The 20,161-nt window shown below is 46.9% G+C and overlaps 1 protein-coding gene across 1 annotated transcript in view; it reads left to right on the top strand.

Moving 5' to 3' along the window:
* The first annotated feature begins 10,571 nt into the window (after positions 1-10,571).
* Positions 10,572-20,161, top strand: part of CHST10 (carbohydrate sulfotransferase 10) — a 29,435-nt gene continuing 19,845 nt past the window's right edge. Inside the window, exon 1 of the mRNA XM_084754126.1 lies at positions 10,572-10,808. The gene's annotated coding sequence lies outside the window, so the exon portion shown is untranslated. The remainder of the gene's footprint in view (positions 10,809-20,161) is intronic.

Below are 20,161 nucleotides of genomic sequence, written 5' to 3' on the forward strand. Positions count from 1 at the left end.
TCTTCACCTTTTGCCATTGCTTGGATATGTGTACCCCAGATTTCATGTGTTAAAACCTTAACCCCAAAAGTCACATGTTAATAAGATTTGGAGTTGGGTCTGTAGGAAAGTGATGAAATGTCCTCATGAACAGATCGATAATAACCAATGCACCTATACATAGATCCGTTGCAGACGAATGGGCTCTTGAGATTAATTTTGTTATAAGAGTAAAGCTCCCGTCCTTTCTGGCCTGGTTGTGAGGCTCTCCGCTGCACTGTGGCATGGCGAGAAGGTCCTTGCCAGATGCAAATCAGGCTGATGCCAGCCCCACGCTCTTAGCGTTTTCTTGGGATCTAGAATTGGGATATAAATAAGTGCCTGTTCTTTATAAATTACTTAGCCTGTAATATGCTGTTATAGGACCAGAAAGCAGAAAAAGATATGTCTTGTGAGGAAATAAACACCATAAACTTTGAAGTCTGTTTTTGTTTTCTTTCGTGGCCTGTGCTTTCAATGCCAACCCTGAATACTACTGTTGTACCTTAACTACGGTCTGACTATTTGCACAACTATGCGGTGCAGGCGGGCCTCAAACTTATGACTCCAGCCGCAGTCTCCTAAGCTGCTGGGCTCTAGGCCTGCACTGTCGTTACCACCTTGCTCATCACTTTTTGTCATTGTTTTCCTGGGGTGCCAGTGAGGGCAGGTACACAAGAAAAAGAAATAGAAGTCATTCACATTAAAAAGAGGAGCGAAACTCTGCCTGCAGAGGGCATAATACTCCCTGTAGGAAATTCCAAGGGGTTTAAATTTTTTAAGAAATAAATGACTTAAGCCACACTATCGGACCTGAGCACCTGCTTCGGTGGGCTCAGGTTTGGGCCTGTTGGGTTTTCCTTTTCATTCTCTTGCAAGTATTTTCTAATTTCACTTGTGAATTCTCTTTTAACTCTTTGGTTATTTGGAAGGCCGTTTGTGGGTTTCCCAGGGTTGGCTCACCACATGGCATATATATAGTGTAAAGAGAGTTCTGACGTGTCTGGGACAATGCATAATCTACTGCTGTAGAGTAAGATTCCACAGGCACTCACTCCATCTGATTAATGGGTAGGGCAAGTTAGAGCCTGGCAAAATTAGTGGGTTATTTAATACTCAGCTGGCATTAGACTTTAGGTCTCAAATATTTCCTCAAAGGTCTGTATGCTAAAGGCATGGCCCTCACAGTGACCCCATGACAGGGAGTCACTTCTATGAGGCTAAGAAGGGCCATTGCAGACATGCCCTCTAAGATCCCAAGGAGAGCCCAGCTCCTTCCTCTTTCTCCTTTGCTCCTGGCCGGTGATGAGGCAGTTTTCCTCTGCCATGTGCATGGACCACACTATGGTTGCTGCCTTGCCATGAATCCCACAACAACAGCATCATCGTCAACCACTGACTAGAGTCTCCGGAACGGTGAATCAAAACAAACCTTTTTTTCTTTATAAGTTGATTTCCTCAAGTATTTGTCACAGTAACAGTAAACTGACTGACTAGCTGGTCCCAGAGTTCAGATGGAGTTTAGGATGCAATGGCTACCTGTGCAAGGTCTACATAAGATAGACCACCCCACAGCGGATGGGGCAGGACTCAAGCAAACTCCTCTGCAAGAGGAGCTATAGGCAGTTCATGCTTCACAGGGGGAAAGGGGTCACCATGATGCAGACACTGCTACGTGGCCCTGGCTCACGTAAGTAACTCCCACCACGCCTCATGCAGGGAGTCTGGTAAAATGCAGTGGGCACAAGCAGGCGCACAGTCAAGAAGGGAGGGGCACTTGAGAAGAAGAGCAGGCTTGAAGGGAGATGGAGGAGCACAGCGAAGGCTAACGGGAAGGGACTTTGCTCACAGAGCATTATGTGCATCCTGCTGAAAGGTGCGAAAGAACAAATAAAACAAAAATTTTAAATAGCACACAATGACTCACGGAACTGCCATTCTCCAATGTTAAAAAGCTGTTGATGGTCTGAAATGTACTTTTTTTTTTGGTCAGATTTATTCTGTGAGCATCTCATATGTGTATACATGAGATATGATAATTACTTAGCTTCCATTCTCCCTTACAACCTCCCCCAGTCTCTATCATCAAGTCTCCTCCCGACTCCATGTCCTTTATTTTTGCCTGATGAACCACTAAGTCCGTGTGCGCACGGCTGTGGGGGCCATGCAGTGGAGCAGGGGCACCCTGACAGTGGCCTTACCTCCAAAGAAGCCTGGTTCTCCCTCAACCAGCAGCTACTGACTGCCACATAGCCCCACCCCCTACTCCCACCCCCACCATCCCTCCCACCCACCTCTATCCCTCACTCCCACCCCCATCCCCCACCCCCCACCCCTCACTCCCACCCCCACCCCACCCCTCACTCCCACCCCCACCCCACCCTTCACTTCCACCCCCACCCCTCACTCCCACCCCCACCCCACCCGACCCCTCACTCCCACAACCCCTACCCCCTACCCCTCACTCCCACCCATCCTTCACTCCTACCCCCACCCCCACCCCTCACTCCCACCCCCACCCCTCACTCCCACCCCCACCCCTACCCCTCACTCCCACCTCTTACTCCCATCCCCCCACCCCCACCCTTAGCTGTCATGATCTTGTGTGGGTCTTATGCAGGCAACACAGCTGCCGTGAGTTCCTTGGTGCCAGAGCAGATCATGCCCAGAGGACAACATTTCATCAATTCCCTATATAGTTCAATGTCATAGACCCAGAGTTTGATTTCTTAATTCCGTAACGTTTTGGGTTTTGTTTGTTTGTTTTGTCTTTAATTTGTTCACTTGTTCTTGAGATAAGGGTCTCACCAGTTAGTCCAGGCTGGTCTCGCATTCCTTGCTTCCTGTCTTAGCCCCCTAAATCCCCTTGTTTGGGGCTCTAGTTCCATAATCTTTTTTAAAAAATTGTGTGTGTGTGTGTGGAGGAGCCTGCCACATATGTGAGGGTGCCCACAGAGCTCAGAAGACAGTGTCAGATCTCCTGAAGCTGGAATTCAATGCAGCTATAACCTGCCTGACATGGGTGTTGGGAACAAACTGGTCCTCTGAAAGAACAAAACCTACTCAAGCCCTGAGCCGTCTCTCCAGGCCCTAGCCCCACATGCCTGTCATTTAATTAGGCTATGATGTCAGGGCAGGCTGGTCTGTGAGGAGCATAGGTCTTGAACTACCCTTGGCTGAACAAACAATAGCAAAAAGTGGATATGATTGCTTTCTTATCTCATTCTATGATAGCAATGCAACTTCTTCCAAATGACAACTCCAGGGCAACTGCTGTGTCGGCCGTCTAACATGTGGCACATATCACAAGGAGAAGACTTCATGTCGTATGATATAGCCTTAAGTATGAGCCATACTTAGGTCACTTCTGAGCCAGAACCTTGTCAACACACTCCAGACTTAAAGTGCAGCCATCTAACTTCCACAAATGCCTCTTCCTGTGTCCCACCTGTCATGACATGATTCATCCCTGCCATGGGCACACACTCCCCAGTGCTATGATGCATTCCCTGCACACACTCCCCGTGCTATGATGCATTCCCTGCACACACTCCCCGTGCTATGATGCATTCCCTGCACACACTCCCCACTGCAGTGCATTCCCTGCACACACTCCCCACTGCAGTGCATTCCCTGCACACACTCCCCACTGCAGTGCATTCCCTGCACACACTCCCCACTGCAGTGCATTCCCTGCACACACTCCCCAGTGCTGTGCATTCCTTGCACACACTCCCCACTGCAGTGCATTCCTTGCACATACTCCCCACTGCAGTGCATTCCTTGCACACACTCCCCACTGCAGTGCATTCCTTGCACACACTCCCCACTGCAGTGCATTCCCTGCCATGGGCCCAAAGGCAATGGGACCAATAAGAACAAACCTCTAGAACCATACACTAAGATTTAAAAAAAATCTCTTCTAAACATTAATTTACCTCAGGTTGTTGTTACAGTATCAGAAAGCTGACTGCTGTATATGCAACTTCCAGAAAAGCCATCTTGGCATAGTTAGGGCATGAGAAAGAGGGAAGAGGGGAAAACAATGGGCATTTCAGTCTCAATACTAGAGGACCTCTAGTCCACACATGCTAAATCCAAAGTGAAAGACGGGGGGGGGGTGTAATGATAGCATATTAATGCCACAGAACTCTTGGAGGGGCTGGTAATTCCCTTCTCACGTAGGATTAAGGCTTTCCACACAGCTCTCCCGGCATGCACTCGGCATTGTCATCTCCTTGTGCAACAGCATCTTTGTTTCTCTAGACGCATTTGTCCTTTCATCCCATTTTCAAGAAGGACCTTGGTTTGGCTCAAACACAGAGCAGTCCACGTGGGCTGCTGATGACTTTGTGTTTCCCCTAGTGCCACTCCAACTTTGAATTTGAAAACACAACTAAAGAGTACAGATCAGACTTAATTTTCTTTTACAGTAATGTATTCGAGTTTCTTTCAGAATAGCAGCTCCCAAAGATTATGATCTAAAGACCCGTTTACACTCCTTAAAATGTTCCAGGGTGCCCCAAAGCTCTTAATAATCTCAGCTATGTCCACATGCTTGAGAGTATTAGAAGTCAAAGCTGCAAGGCTAAAACAGATATTAAACCATTTAAAAATGAATATCAGGGGCTGGAGAGATGGCTCAGAGGTTAAGAGCACTGCCTGCTCTTCCAAGGTCCTGAGTTCAAGTCCCAACAACCACATGGTAGCTCACAACCATCTATAGTGAGATCTGGTGCCCTTTTCTGGCATGCGGGCATACATGAAGGTGAAGCATTGTATACATAAATAAATAAATATTTTTAAAAAATAAAAAAATAAAAATGAATATCCCCATTGTGTCCATTATTAGAAATAATCCATTTTAAAGAAAATAGCCATACTTTCGCTGTTTACATTATATAAATCTCTTTAATGGCTAACATAGGAGAAAACATAGATTTGTACCCATCTCTCTGCATGTTGTCTGTTGCAACACATTATTTTAGTCCAGGAATATGAATAAAATTCTTCACAAAGACAAATAGAACAGAAGTAGAAATATTTTATTATTTCTAGGTAATTTGGGCTGATTTTTTCCTTAACATTTATACTCAGGAGTGCTAGCTCATTAAACGTTAGTACAACATGAAAACCAAATGTTTATCAATGAGTATATTTGCATCCCCTGACATTAACACATTGGTATGGGGGTGTCTGCTCTGCTTCCAGAGACTCTAATGGGCCTCCTCCAATTCAGTGAAATCTCGAGCTAACTAACTATGTTAGGCTAAGGTTCAATTGCTCAGATTAATGGTTTGGTCACACAAGACTGCCTTTACTTTGGTGTCAGTAACCCACTTCCTCCCAAAGTTTCCACTGCCCCTCAAAATAGCAGCACCAGTTGGCGATCAACAACTTGGAGACTGTCCTGAGCTTCATATTCAAACCATAATACCACAACTCCAAGTTTGACATCAGGCTAATACATGTCATAGAACTCAGGAAAACGGTTTACTAACTACAACTGTAAGTCCGCAGTAGCCAAATAGAGGTGATGCAGAGGGCTCCCGAGGGTGGGGGACTAGATCCTGAGCATCCATGAGTTCTCCAAGCGAGATCTACTCTTCAGCCTGGAAACTCTGAGACCCAGAGGTTTTCATGGAGGTTTCACAACGGAGACTGCGTCTGTTAACACAATCTCTCGCCCCTCTGGAGCTCCCACAGGATAATGCTCAAGGTCCCTACCTTCTAGTCTAGGCAGTCTTTTTGGCTTCCCTTGAGCCTGTCTAGAGGTGTTTAAGTAGAACAAAGGGCATTGCTGTTTCTCAGGAGGCCATGAGGGAGCAAGGACCTCCCAGTCAGAAAGCAAAGGCCAAGCATAGACACCTTAGCTGCCTCCATTGTTCTATCATTATATACCATTTTAAAAAGAAGTATAGTTATAATACTACCAGCCTCAACAGAAAATAAAATCTTTAAATTCTGGAATCTTGTTAGATTCACAGCAATGGATGAAAGTATAACAAACACTTACATTACCACAAGATATTAAACTTTATCATTGGCAAGAAATATTATCACTCATTTTCTTTGAAAAAACAGGCCCATTTCACCTATTTTAGGAAAAAAAAATGTCCTTCTACTGCTCAGATTCAGTAGCCATAATTTCTAAGTCCTGGTTCTTTTGAGTAGAAAAAAAAATTGAGGGAATTACATGATGCCCTGGGCTCAAATTCTGTCTCCAGAAGACTTGTTTACCTGGCAAAGCATCATCGCCATGCACTGCCTCCCTCCGACAGCCTCCATCCGTTGGCATGCAGTAGGATGTTTCTACGCACTTCTCATGACTAAGTTTTGTCAGCGCGACAAAATACAAAATCTAGAATCACTCAGGAAGACAGCCTCAGTGAGGAACGATCTAGCTCAGGCTGACTTGTGGCTGTGTCTGTAGAGGACAACCTTGGCCGTGTTAGATGAGGGAGGAAGGCTTGTCTATCATCCTGAGTGCTGCTCTCTGGGTTTGAGTCCTGAAATACATCAGCATAAAGAAGGCACAAGGAGGCATATCCTGACTTCCTCTTCTCTCTCTGCTTCCACACTGCTGAGGCCAGTTGCCCAGCTGGCCTCAAGCTTCTCCTGTAGTGATGCGTTCTAGCCCTCCACAACAGGAAGTCAACATAAAGCCACTCTCCTGGTCTGGGTAATGGTGTCTATTGCCAGGATAAAACACCATGACCAGACGACTTGTAAACTAAAGCATGCAATTGGGGGTGCACAGTTCCGTAGTTTTAGAGGCCTTGGTCATCATGACTGGGGGCATGGCAGCAGGTAGGCAGGCATGGCCCTGGAGCGGTGGCTGAGAGCTTGTATCTGATAGGCAGGGACACAGAGATAAGTGAGGATGGTGCAGGCTTCTGAAACCCCAAAGCCCACTCCTCCATGACACACCTCTTCCAACAAAGCCACACCTCCTAATCCTTCCCAAATAGTTCAACCAACTGGGGACCGATGATTCTTGAGGGGGGCGTTATTATCATTCAAAGCACAACACTCTTCTAATTTGTTGAATTTTTTTGGTACAAACCATCAAAAATATATTTATTTATCATACATTGTCAAAGGTTCAACTAGATTTATTTTTAAAAACACACACACACACACACACACACACACACACACACACACATATACACACACACATTTCAAGATACCAGAGTTGTTGTGAAAGTTTCATTTATGATATGTAAACATGTTTTTCTTTTAATTCTGATGTGGGTTATGGGGGCTGCTCCAGTTTGTCTACAGCTGATAACTGCCTGAGGGCACGTGGTGTTTGTCATCTGTGAACCACCTTGTGCAGGGAGCATGGTCTTTGCCAGTTAGAATAAAAGCCAGACCCAGAGAGAGACTGGGGGCTCTGAGGAAGAAGAAAGCTGCTGGTGCTTCCCCCTGCTCTGCCTGGCTGCTGTTGACACAGTTTGACAAGAAGAAATTGGAGATCTCCTGAAAGGAGAGTTGGACTTGCCCTAAGGAACCCAAGGACCCTGAACAGCAGGAAGTAGCCAAGGAGACCTCTGTTCCTTCTCCCCACTAACCTTTCTCTTCTATCTAGTGTCAGTGGGTTAAAAGGGAAGTAGAGGCATCAAGGAACCCAAAATAAAGTCGTTTTTAAAAAATCAAAGCCTACACAGAATCAAGAGAATCAAGGGAAGGGCTGGCCACTTAAGCAAAATACAATACAGTAAAATGATGGCACAAAAAAGAGATTGGACAGCTTGTGCCATGGCTCTTAACTGGAGATGTGCTTTGAGTAAATATCTTGCAAGTACGCCCCAGAGCTTGACAGGACATATGTTCAAGGGGCTATGGATGTTGAGTCCTCTTAGTACACTCTGGATAGAGAGCAAGACGGTCCTGACATCAAACAGTTCAGGCCACTCCTCTTTGAGGACGGCCGCCAGATGTTGAGGTAGTTGTACGTGTGAGGCCCTTCACTGTGGCTCCACGGTGAGGACAGGCACTGGGGAGCTCAGAGAGAATTTATTCCTCAGATCTTCGTTCATTATGCCAGCTTCTTCATGCATGGCTCCTACTCATTTGAGAAGACTGTCTGAACAGCTCCTGCTGTGGCCTGTGGTCCGCAGGACTTGAGGCGCTCCCCAGCTGGCCTGGGCTCCTTTGCCGATGTGCACAGCAGCCAGGCCACCATTTTGGGAGTCCATCCACACTGGATGGTGCTAGCAGGAGGCCCCCTAAGTTGCTTTTTATTAAGGTATTTTTGTCACCGCAGAAGGAATGGCACTAAAACACAGATCACAGGAGATACTACTGCTTCCTAGAGGACGTTCTCACGTGGGCCTTCACCGAAAGAATGTGGTATGGCGCGGAGGACTCTCTACTGACACAGGTTTGTCCCCACTGCCAGGATACAGGCTGTGCTACTCATTTTATCCCTCATCACTCTTGTGCCACCAGATCGATTGTTTGGCAGTGAGCGTAACAGATAATATCCTCGTGTTTTACCAAAAAAAAAATCATTTTGTCATTGCAGATCCTGTGAAAGCTCTTTGGAGCTGATCCTGGGAAAGAATGCAATGGGAAAGGGGAGTTAGAAACGGGAGTGGCAAACGGTTTTGACAGCCTCTGACCTAGGAAGTGGATTCGCAGGTTTTAAAGCACCCACGGCTGTATTGTCTGGGGTGTCCCGCTCTTGGTTTTAGAAGGATCTGCTAGCTAAACCATGGGACCTATTAGCTCACAACGGGATAGTATGGAAATACAACTGCAGCAGGAACCGTAGGGCTGAGCCAACAGTACCATATTGCACCCAACAGTGTCAGAGACTGTCCTTGAGAATGTCTTGACTCAAGTCAAACATGAGCTCAGGTCTCCCTGGGGTCTTTGAATAAAACAGAGCCTACTTCTTAGTTAAGTAGAATTAACTAAAAGAATTAAGGTCTCAGAAACTGAACAGCCACCCATGTGACCCCTGAGCCAGTGGATCTCAAGTTCCTTTTATTTTAACATTGCAAAGAATGGCAAGCAAGGAGCGTAAGGGGGGGAAAAAACTAGCAGACCTTTATCAAGGTAGAGAAGTTGCCCCCAGTGAGGGGGGAACTCAAACGTGAGTTACGAATTTGGCCTTGGCTGGACCCTCTTTTATACCCATCCTTTTATATCCAGCAAACAAGTCTAATTGGGTGAGGCTGAGAGGCTTCTGTGTTTCTGAAGTGAATGGATGTGGGGGAGTCTGGTTTGGGAGATATGGGAGAGAGAGCACACGCAGGCTCCAGAAAAGCCTGCTGGTAGGAGACCAGCTACATAGAGGGTGGCAGGATGAGGGGGAGGAAGCAAGTGTCCCAAGTGCCAGGAGGTGAGAAGGACAAGGGCTGGTGGGCAACTGTTCTTAAGACAAAAGCCAGTCAGTGGTCAGCCATACTCTTCATCAAACCAGAGCTGCCATTTTGTAATGCTCCAAAAGAGAGAGGGGCATGGTTCTCTGTGTAGCCCTGGCTGTCCTGGAACTCCCTTTGTAGACCAGGCTGGCCTCAAACTTAGAGATCACCTGCCTCTGCCTCCCTATGCTGGGTGAGTGCCACCATGCTCAGCTAACCAGTCCTAATGCTTACATCAGGCTTTAATAAGACCCAGTAAAATTCCCATCAGGCCAGTTAGGAAACTATGGATGGGTCTGGAGAGATGGCGTGGCAGCATTTAAGAGCAGAGGTCCTGAGTTCAGTTCCTGACACCCACATTGGGTACCTCACAATTACATCTTAACTGCAGCTGGAAGGGATCTCCTCATTCTTCCGTACTCAGTCGGCCCCTGCACTCAAGTACACACTCCCACACACAGGCATGCGCGTGCGCGCGCACGCGCACACACACGTAATTAAAAATAATAGAAGTCAATATTTTAAGAAGAAACTATGGGTGCCTGGCACTAATGCTGACCTGCATTCCTGAGGCTGAGACAGGAAGATTGCCTCACGCTCGAGGCCAACTTGAGTTTCATAGTGAGTTCCAGGACAGCCTGCGCTAAAGTGAGGGATGCTCTCACTGCTTTGATCCCAGCATTCGGGAGGCAGAGGCAGGTAGATCACTGTGAGTTCAAGGCCAGCCTGGTCTACAAAGCGAGCCCAGGACAACCAAGGCTACACAGAGAAACCTTGTTTCAAAAAACCAACCAACCAAATAAATAAATAAATGAAAGAAAGAAAAATAAAAATAAAAACAAACAACTCTTTAGGGAAGAATAAAAATTTGTACTATTCCAAAGCTCATGTGAGCTGATCTTTTCCCAAGTTTAAAAAAAATTAAAGGCTGATTATTGATCTATTTATGTGTTTTACTGCTGTTATTATTGCCTTTTTTCTAAGTTTTGGGTTTCCGTTCGCCTTCTCAGAGGTGTTTTCTGGCGCGGGGCTGCTGGTCCATCTAATTTCTCCACCGGAGAGTAAGTGGAGTCCCATGGGGACCCGGGGGCCTGGGAGACGGGGCCGCGCCATGCCTCCTTCAGGTTTCCTGCAACGCGGACGCGCGCGCGTGCACGGGGGCGGCGACGCGCAGGCCCAGGCCCAGACTCCGGGGCAGCGGTGGGCGGCGGCCTCGCGCCCCGGAGCCAGCAAGCACCCCGCTTCCTCCTTCCGGTGTGGCTACATCCCTGCACCCCGCCGGCCGCGGGTAGCCGCGCGGAGGCCTGGGGCGGGGCGGCCTCCGGGGCTCCCGGGGACGCCCACAGGCCCCGCGAGGCCGGAGCGGGGTGCCGGCCGCCGTGGAGAAGCGCGAGAGCGCCGGCTGCACGGAGGGTGAGCTAGGGGCCCGGGGATGGCGGGTCTCTCTGAGGTGCTGTCGCCCATCCCCATCCAGGGTGGACGGATGGGTGATGGAATCGGTTTTCCTTGGCGAGCTACCTCACTGTGTGCTGAGCGGATTTACAGACGTCCCTGGATGGAGAGATTCCCGGGAAGAGCCTTCATCACTTAATTATGCAACGAGGCGGCGTCCTTGCGCGGGATGCAGTGATGAATGGAATCAGTAATACTTGTACCATCCATCATCTACCTCTGCCATCCAGGGCTGGGGATTTGCATTTGTAATTGGGGGTGGAAAGAAGAGAAAAATTCCCCTCTTGGATCCCAGGAGCGTGCGGGGAAGGAGGACCAGAGGGAGGAACCTGTGCACCCTTTCTGAGGGAGCGCCTGGTTGAGCGCGGCTCCTGGGGCGCTGGGGAAAGGAGCTTGCCGGCAGGTCCAGGGTGCTTGCCTCAGACTTTCTCTACCCAGAGGCCTGTTAGAAGTTGGAGGTCTAGGAATCAATTTCTGTGCTTTCTGGCTGAAAAGATTAAACAGGTTTTCCGAAGGCTGGTGACTATGAAATAACAGAGCAGTCAAATTCTGGTTAGCTGAGCAGCCAGCCCGATTGTCTAAAAATTTGTCCTGACCAGGCAGAGGCCCTGGGCCACAAGGATTTGGCTTATTGCGTTGGTCTATTCGAACTGCCAGAGTGGGGAATGTTTGAGACATTCTTAAAATGGGGCAGCTCAGCTCTGTTCTGGCTTGCTGATCGCCAGCCAGGACTTCGTCTTTTTTTTTTTTTTTTTTTTTTTTTTAAGAAAAGCCAGAAAGAGAGAAATAGTTTCTTACCTTCCATCCCCAGGATAATTGGGACATAGTTCATTTTGAAGCAGAATTGGTATTTCAAGATGAAAACAAAAATCTTTGCTCTTGACTCTGAAGAACAGACTCTTAAAGAAATACCCAAGAAAGTCTCCCCTACCTGCAAGTGAAAATAGGGTTTGAGTTTTTTTGTTTTGCTTTGCTTTTGTTTTTTTTTTCTCAAAGCTGAACAAAGAGCATTGAAAAGAAAAAAGAAAAACAAACAAAAACAAAAAACAACAAAAAAAGAAGCATTGAAAAGAATGTGTAAATATCCTGGGCCCACTTGTAGTAATTCTTGAGTCATTTTTGAAGCTTCGAAGAGATTATACAATACAGAATTAGGAGAGAGAGTGAGGAGAGAGAGAGAGAGAGAAAGAGAGAGAGAGAGAGCGAGACAGACAGACAGACAGACAGACAGACAGACTATGCAAGACCTGCAGAACCAGAGAGTCTTTTTTCTCTCTCTCTCTTCACACAGTCTGGAATTGTTCAAACTATGTGACACAAAGTTGCATTTAATTTTAACCCTGAGAATTTTTTTTTAAGAATAAAGGCCATTGTCTGTCTATTCTGCCAACAACCCTATTAAATCTGTGATCTCTCTTATCCTGTGAGGTTGACTTTTATCCCATTACTCATTTATCGAGTGACTTTTGTCTGGAATCTGCCAGGTGCTAAAACTTGACAGAATGTAGAACCCAGGGTGTGTCCACTTTTAGAATAACTGATGGTGCTGTGTAAAAATGATTTACCTAGTGTCAAGAAATGAAACAGTGGGGTTGGACCAATCTTGGTAAAACATTTCATTAATACTTTTTCTTTGTATACGAAATCACAGGAATGGCTCTTAAATAGCCGGCACACTTGGCACATTTGAAATATAGTCTTGTTTAATCAAGCAATACAGAAGCTACTTGCTCTCTGTGAGGGACCTGTTATGCAAAAATATACTCGAGCAGCCCAACTGACTGCCTACCATGGGAGGCAGAGGCAGGAGGATCACTGTGAGTTCGAGGCCAGCCTGGTCTACAAAGCAAGTCCAGGACAGCCAAGGCTACACAGAGAGACTCTGTCTCGAAAAATCCAAAAAAAAAAAAAAAAAAAAAAGAAACTAAGTGATATTAAGAAAAGTGACCTAACTTGCAGGGATGGTCTTGGTTTGGGTCTTTTTGTTTTGAGTTGGGGGGTTTATTAGCCCGGTCTGGCTTCAAACCATGCGGCAGGGCTGAGCATGCAGCCTGAGGATGGCCTTGAATTCTCCCTGTCATTTTAAATCATCCTGTATAGTGACAGGAGGAACCATAAACCTCATGCAGGGCAAGTTCAGCATGGGAGATTGACCCTTCCAACCTCAGGCCTCAGATGGTACGTGATGAAAAGTGTGAGCCCATCAGGTATTTAAGATCACTGCTCTTTAGTGTCTGTAGCGCCTCCTTTTTCTCCTGCATAGAGACTTTAGGGAACTTAAGCATCTGACCATGACTAAGTACAGGCACGCCCTAGAGATGGTCCCTTACGTATAGTAGGGGCACGCACACAGCAGCTAGCACCAAGTTGGTACCGGGTGTACAGCCTTCGGCATCTTCTTTCTCAGTATTTCCGCCTCCAGCACTCTTCTTGTCTTTCTCGCTGGACAGAGTTAGGATGTTGGAAGGATGGACGGCAGCAGAGAAGACAGAGGGAAATTCTGAACTCCGTTCCAGAGAAACTTGCACTATGAATTTACAGGCTCAGTGGCCTGCGACAGAACTCCGCATGACAAGTACTAGGCTGTCCTGTGCTTCATTAAGTTCTAGTGTGATAAATTTGTTGCTATATCACAATCCAGAATCAAAAAGTATAGTAGGGCAGGCAATATCCCCATTGTTCCAGCCTTGGGGGCTGTTCCTCTTCCTCCCAGTGTCCTCCCAGGCCTGCCAGCCCCTTGTTAGGGTCAGACCTGTGAGGTTTCCTTTGTGTCTGGAAGGGTTACAGAAGTTGAACACTGTATCTAAGGAGGCTGAGGTATATGTGCCGGAGTGAGGAGCAGGGCCTCCAGCCCAGGCCCAGAAGGCAGCTCGGCTCCTCGGCCTCCTCCAGCCCATCCTGTTCCTGGTGCACCAGGGGCACTGGCCTCCTTGTAGCTTCTAGAGAATTCTAGAGCCCAAACTATGGCTTCCTCACCTCTCCCTCACTTGCTCCTCTCCCCTTTTCACCAGTTTTGTTTTTAGTCATAGTAAGCTTTATTATATCGGATTATATATTCAAAGATACAAACAGTTTCAGCCATTTCCCCCTGGGAGTTTTATTCAGCTCACTATGAAGAAAGAACTGAGATCTGCGTACAGTCTTCCTGGGAAAGCGTTCAGGGTCATTGCAGGGCTGGTGGATTGCTCTTTCAGTGTTTATAATTGGTGCATGCTTTTACATTTATCACTTTGTACACTCTGTGTAGTGTGCATGTGGGATGTGTATGTGTGTGTGTGGTATGCTCATGCATGCATATTTGCTTGTATGCATGTGTGTGTACGTGTATGATGTGTGTGTGTGTGCACTCGTGTGTATTTACAAATACATATGTGTCAGGGTATAGGGTGTGGAGGTCAAAGGACAGTGTCTCACATTTACTCCTGAACCAATTAATTGGTGCAATGTGTGTATTTTTAAGATTGACATCAAATAATTCAGAGTAGCACAAACAGGCAAAGAATCTACGTTGAGCAGGACCTACTGTGTGGCACCCCAGCCCCGTACTAGGTGAAAAGTGCTGACTGCAGGCACTAAGCCCTCAGAGTCCCGTCAGGTTATCAAAAGGAGACAAACAATTTGAAATGGTTCTAAGTTTAGAGGAAAACACTGGTATCTGGGGACAAACAATAGTCTGCTGAAAAGTAACTTTACATCTTTTAAACTAGTGCTCAAAAACAAAATACCCAGGGTCATTCTTAACTTCTTAAAATGTACCTTTTAATGAGCTGCCAAAAAAAAAAAGTCTTCCAATCTTTGAGAATATATATTCAGGACTAGTGAGCCATGGCAGAAAAACAATCAAACAAGCAAAACTGTTAGCATTCTGAAAGCAAGATATCTTATCTCAGCTGTAGAGATGAACTGTCGGCCCCTACCCCCACCTCCCCACCCCTACCCCAAACTGACAGGGGAGCTCAAGCTCTGGCCTTGTGTTCTGTATCCTGTGCTGTCTGGACCAGCCCTCCAGTGAGAATGATGATGCTGGCTCCCCGCATTCAGGTGTCTGTCTCTTCGCCCCATCCTAGCTAGCAGCTATGCATATTTTCTCTAAGGCACCTAGCTGCTCCCAGTTCCCTGGGTGTGGCTCAGAGGTCGTGGCCCATAGTCACCTAGCAGCTGGTGGTGTCAAGAAGCCATAATTATGCTAGTGGAAGGCAAGTGGGCACACCCAGTGTGGAATGGTGGCTAAACACCCACCACCTTTAACACTGTTCTATCCCAGGGGTCCTATCTTTCCTGCCCTCACTAATCTGCAGAGTGACTACTAATCTGCAGAGATCTCACACCTGGCCTGTCAATTATTGTCTGTTACTGGAGTGGGGAACATGTGTTGCTGTGTTCTGGGTGGTTCAGATCAGCACTGGGCGACCATTACTGGATAAGTGACTGGCTAAAGCCTGACAGTTGATTGGGACCCTGTTATAGAGTCTTTCCTCAACCCGTGTGTCCACATGGAAAGCAGAGAGTAGTGGCTCAGACTGGATCACACAGCAGGAAAGACTTTGTGCTTCCACAGCAGAGCAATGTGGACACCTGAGACAAGTCAATCCATAGGCCTCCTCTTTTTAAAACGCAGGAGAAAGAAGGGTTGCATCCAAGGACGGTACCTGCTCTGTGGCTGTCGTTAGTCCTTGCAGGCGTCCACGTGTGTGCTGCCTCTCTTTTGTTCTGGAGGCTTCTTGCTTTCTCCATCTAGTCACCAGCTCTGCCTGTGGGTTTTCAGAGCCCACCCGTTGGCTTGGAAGCAGATGTTGGCATCTTGACACGTATAAGTACCACTTAATGACTGGGATGAGGAAAGCTCTAAAGATGGATATGCCAGCTCCTGGGGGCTGGGGCTCTATGCAGGAGCGCCCTGTGACCAGAGCGGTGTGAGGCATCTGCAGCTCTGCCACCACCATCAGCTGCCATGTGCCATCGTGGGCTTGTATTGACTCCTTGAACCACAGGGAGTTAATTGCAGCAAATGCCAGGCTTTTTTGATGGCTATTTATCACCTGGTTACCGGAAAGCACTTGCTTTAGTGGAACCCTGAAGGAAGGACTGACTGCCATCTGGTCCCATGGCAGATGGACATTGGGAGCCCGGGCCGGAACTGCCTGGGATGATGATCAGCCCCATGGAGAAGATATATATTTAGGGACTTGGTTTGGAGAACAGGGCGTACTTAGAGAAGTGAGGCTGAGGGAATTGGAGGTGCTTTTTTTGTTTAGACAATTGGGTGCATTGTCACCGGGCTTCTTTCCCCGTGGGCCCCAATTCTTAATCTACAGAGTCTGGTCACCCAAAAATGGAAGTGCTAGAAAAGATTCGACTCAGAACAGTGATGGAAGATGGTCTGAGATTCCAAGTAAACATTTAGCCATTTATCAAGAACACAGGTGATCAGAGCATCAGTGGACTGCCATGGCTCCATGAGATTTCACAACCAGTCCTGAAAATGGAGGGGGAAAAGCTATTACTCTAGGATGTGCCAAGAAGAATATTTTTCCTTTTTTTAATTAAATATTTTTTATCTTTACATATACATTTATATCATTACACACACACACACACACACACACACACACACACACACTAAAGTCCCTACAGCAAGAAAAACCATGACACAATCAGGAATTATATAAATGCTACATTCTTAGTGTTTTGGCTGTTTGTACTTGACAGCCTTGAAGAGAACATCTTTCCTCTCTTGGTGCATCTAATATTCTGAATGTAGATCAATCTCCATCACATCTTGCCATTATCAACGTAAAACATCTGTCTAGACCTAAAAACATCTTAACCCCTAAACAACTAAGCTTAATCGTAAAACTAAATTATCCGATCTTCAACGCAATCAGAGACTTGAGAAGGAATAAACTTGATCACCTGAGTATGCCGGGAGTGCAGGTTAGCAGCTTCCCAAATGAGAAGATGACAGAGACAGTATGCTACCTGAGCAGTCACCCAAAACTCTCTTTGTAAGCAGGTCCCAGAGGGATTGACATGGACACAGAAGTTTGAGGAGGCTGGATGGGGTGGAGGGTGGCTCGACCAGCAGCTCCCTGTCCTAACTGCTTATGAGACTGTTGTGCAGAGCTTGGCAACCTGCTCTGCTGTCACCTCCATAGACTTGTCAATACCCAGGGCATTGCTGTTTCCCCAAGCTGACTGGAGTGATTCTAACATAAACCAAGGCTGACAACCACTGGCCTCAATGTATAGCCAGACTCATCAGATACGGCTGCTGTAACCAGCAAGGAAATCACACCATGCTTAGCGAGACACACCTTTCTCCCAGATCCATCAAAGCCTTACACTCTGTACTGTGGGCCTTACTAGCTCACTCACTGGTGTCGGGGCTGGGGCTGGGGCTGGGTGTGAGAGCGTAGGCATGCATGCATGTGTGTATAAACATATTGAGGCCAGAGGTGAACCTTGGGTGTCATTCCTTGGGGACCATCCACCATGATTTTTATTTAATTTATGTGTATGTGTTGTGTCTGCTTCTCTGCATGTGTACCCTTATTATTCAGTACCCAGGGCATCCAGAAAAAGGCATCTGATCCCCTGGAACTTGAGCTATAAGCGGTTGCAAGCCAATAGATCTGCATACTAGGGACCAAACTTGGGGCCTGAGAAAGAGCAGCAAGTGCTCCTAACTGCCCAGCCATCTCTCCAGCCCCGACCTTGATATTTGAAGACGGGGTTTTCGTTGACCTGGATCCCACTGAGGAGGTCTGAGGCTAGCTAGTGTGCTCAGAAACCCTGCTGTCCCTGTCGCCACAGCACTGCGATTACAAACCTGCGCCACCACCATCGTCCTCAGCTCTTCTGTGTGGGGTCTAGAGACTCAGGTCCTCGCGCAACAGGCACGTGACTGACTGAGCTGTCTCCCCAGCCTCTCACTCCGGCTTTTCGAGGTGGAGATACAGACCAAGGGCTTGGCCAGGTTGGTTTGTACTGATGAGAATGCTCCCTTCTCTGCGGTGGAAATGGACCGTCGCCAAGTGATCGTGTGCTTTTTGCCTCTTTGAGCTTCAAATCAAGTTTTAAAATCAGGCCACCTCACGTCCTGCCGTTCTGTATGTTTTTTTTTCCCTTCCATATGAGAAAAAGGCGTAACTTCTGTTAGAGCTGCTGTTTTCTGAGCCACGTCTGCTCTACCTCAACTGTTCCCTAAGCCACATGGACCCTCCTTTTCCCTCAGGTATTCATAGGCATGGGACCTGGCCTCTTACCTCCTCTGGCGAGGCCTCTCTGCTCAGGTCATGGCCTCTTGTGGTTTTTATAGTACCATCCCCTCCCAACACCACGTGTACTATCTTTCCGCTTCCTGTGGGCTTGTTAGTCTCAAGAGTCTATAAGGACACGTGAGACTGTTGTGTTTCTAACACCAGATGAAAGAACATACGTTTTTCACGGTGAATTAGAGTGATAGCTTTTTTAATTATTTGACCGTTAAACTTAATACATATGCATGTGTCCGTGCCAATAAAATAAAATAAAACACAATTGTTACTTCAAAGGAAATAAGAAATAGTTGCTCTGGGCCTAGAGAAATGGCTCAGTGGTTGATTGCACTGGCTGCTCTTCCAGAGGACCCGGGTTCAATACTCAGCACCCACATGGCAGCTCACAACTGTCTGCAACTCCAGATCCAGGAGATCTGACACCCTCACACAGACAGCATGCAGGCAAAACACTAATGCACATAAGATTAAAAATAAATCATTTTTAAAAGTTGTAAAAAATATATATATATAAAGAAATACCTGTTCTAGGTAGGGGTGAGTATGAATGGCCATGGTCTGGGACATGGATTAGATGCCACATTCTAACTACTAACAGTTTTGTCAAGTTTTATTGTAACACAATGAAGAAAAACACACATCAAGACAGTTTCCAGATACATTAACAGCAGTTATGCAAGCAACAGCAACGTAGGGCAGTCTCTCCTATAGGTCTCAGATATGATCTGGTGGCGTTCTTACCCTTCCAGTTGGCAGAAGCTAGGGGTCTGCTCACACATTCTAAGTGGATTTAGCAAATAGTCACAAGGATGTTAGGTCACACACAGAGCCGGGCAGTAAATAGATATTTAGTGTGCTGGCGGTAGCCCAAAATAAGTCTCCTGGAAACCTGTGGCAGTCCATTCATCTCTCCATAGTCACGGACGCCTATTCTATTGGTTTTATTTTTTTAAGATGTATTATTTCTGTGTATGTATGTGTTTGTGTGCATGCATGCGCATGTGCAGGTGCCCACAGAGTCCAGAAGATGGCTCTGGATGCCCTGGAGTTGGAGTGAGCTGTCCAACATGGGTGCTGGGAAGTGAACTCTGGTCCTCTGAAAGAACAGAAAGTGATCTCAACACCTAAACTTGTCTCTCCAGCCCCTTGTTGAAGCCTTATTTGTTTATTATTTATACAGTATTCTGCCTGCATGTACACCTGCATGCCAGAAGAGGGCAGCAGATCTCATTATAGATGGTTGTAGGCCACCATGTGGGTGCTGGGAATTGAACTCAGGGCTTTAAGAAGAACTGCCAGTGCTCTTAACCCATGAGCCATCTCTCCAGCCCCATCATTGAAGTTTTAAATCAGAACATTTAACATGCTGTGGCTTTTCTTTTTGGGGAACTGTCTAGCTCCTGACTTCTGAGGGTCCTGTGTTACAAAGAGGAGTAAATGACGTAGGGACTGAGGGCCATGGGTGCTTTGAGAGAGGAGCAGGCTGTAGTTTCACTGGTTGGCTCATACTGAGTGCAGCTTGGAAGGCGAGGACTGTTGCCTTGACTTGCAGGCCTTTCCCATGTGCCTGTGTTAACCACTTTGTTTTCTCACTATAGGCTGTGAGGTGGGGAGCTGAATATTTAAATACTGTTTTCCACCTGCTCTGGTGAGCCCCATGGGCAATGCAGTCTCCTTTGCAAGCCTGTTTTTGCCTCCTCCCTGTCTGTCCTGCCATAGGGGAAAACGCACCTGCCTCATCTGTTGCAGGCTTTGTGTCTGATGTGGGGAAAGTACAGCAACTCAGACACGCGGAGGAGGGGCTCCAGCTGTGCTTACAGCATCTGTTCCCTTTAAAGAAAACCCAAATACTTTCAACAAAACCACAGTGGAATGTTTGGAAAGGGTGTTTCTTATATTATTCCCTGCAACTTATGCTTAATTGCTCATTTTTAAGCAAATAAGAATTAACTAAGGAAGACTATGTATTTGCTAAATGTTCCAGTGCACATTGGCTTTGCCAGCTCATCAGTTTTTCCTGGCTAGAAAAGTGCTTAC

Source organism: Acomys minous (assembly GCF_964271855.1).
Source record: "Acomys minous genome assembly, chromosome: 13".
In the NCBI taxonomy this organism is placed as follows: Eukaryota; Metazoa; Chordata; class Mammalia; order Rodentia; family Muridae; genus Acomys; species Acomys minous.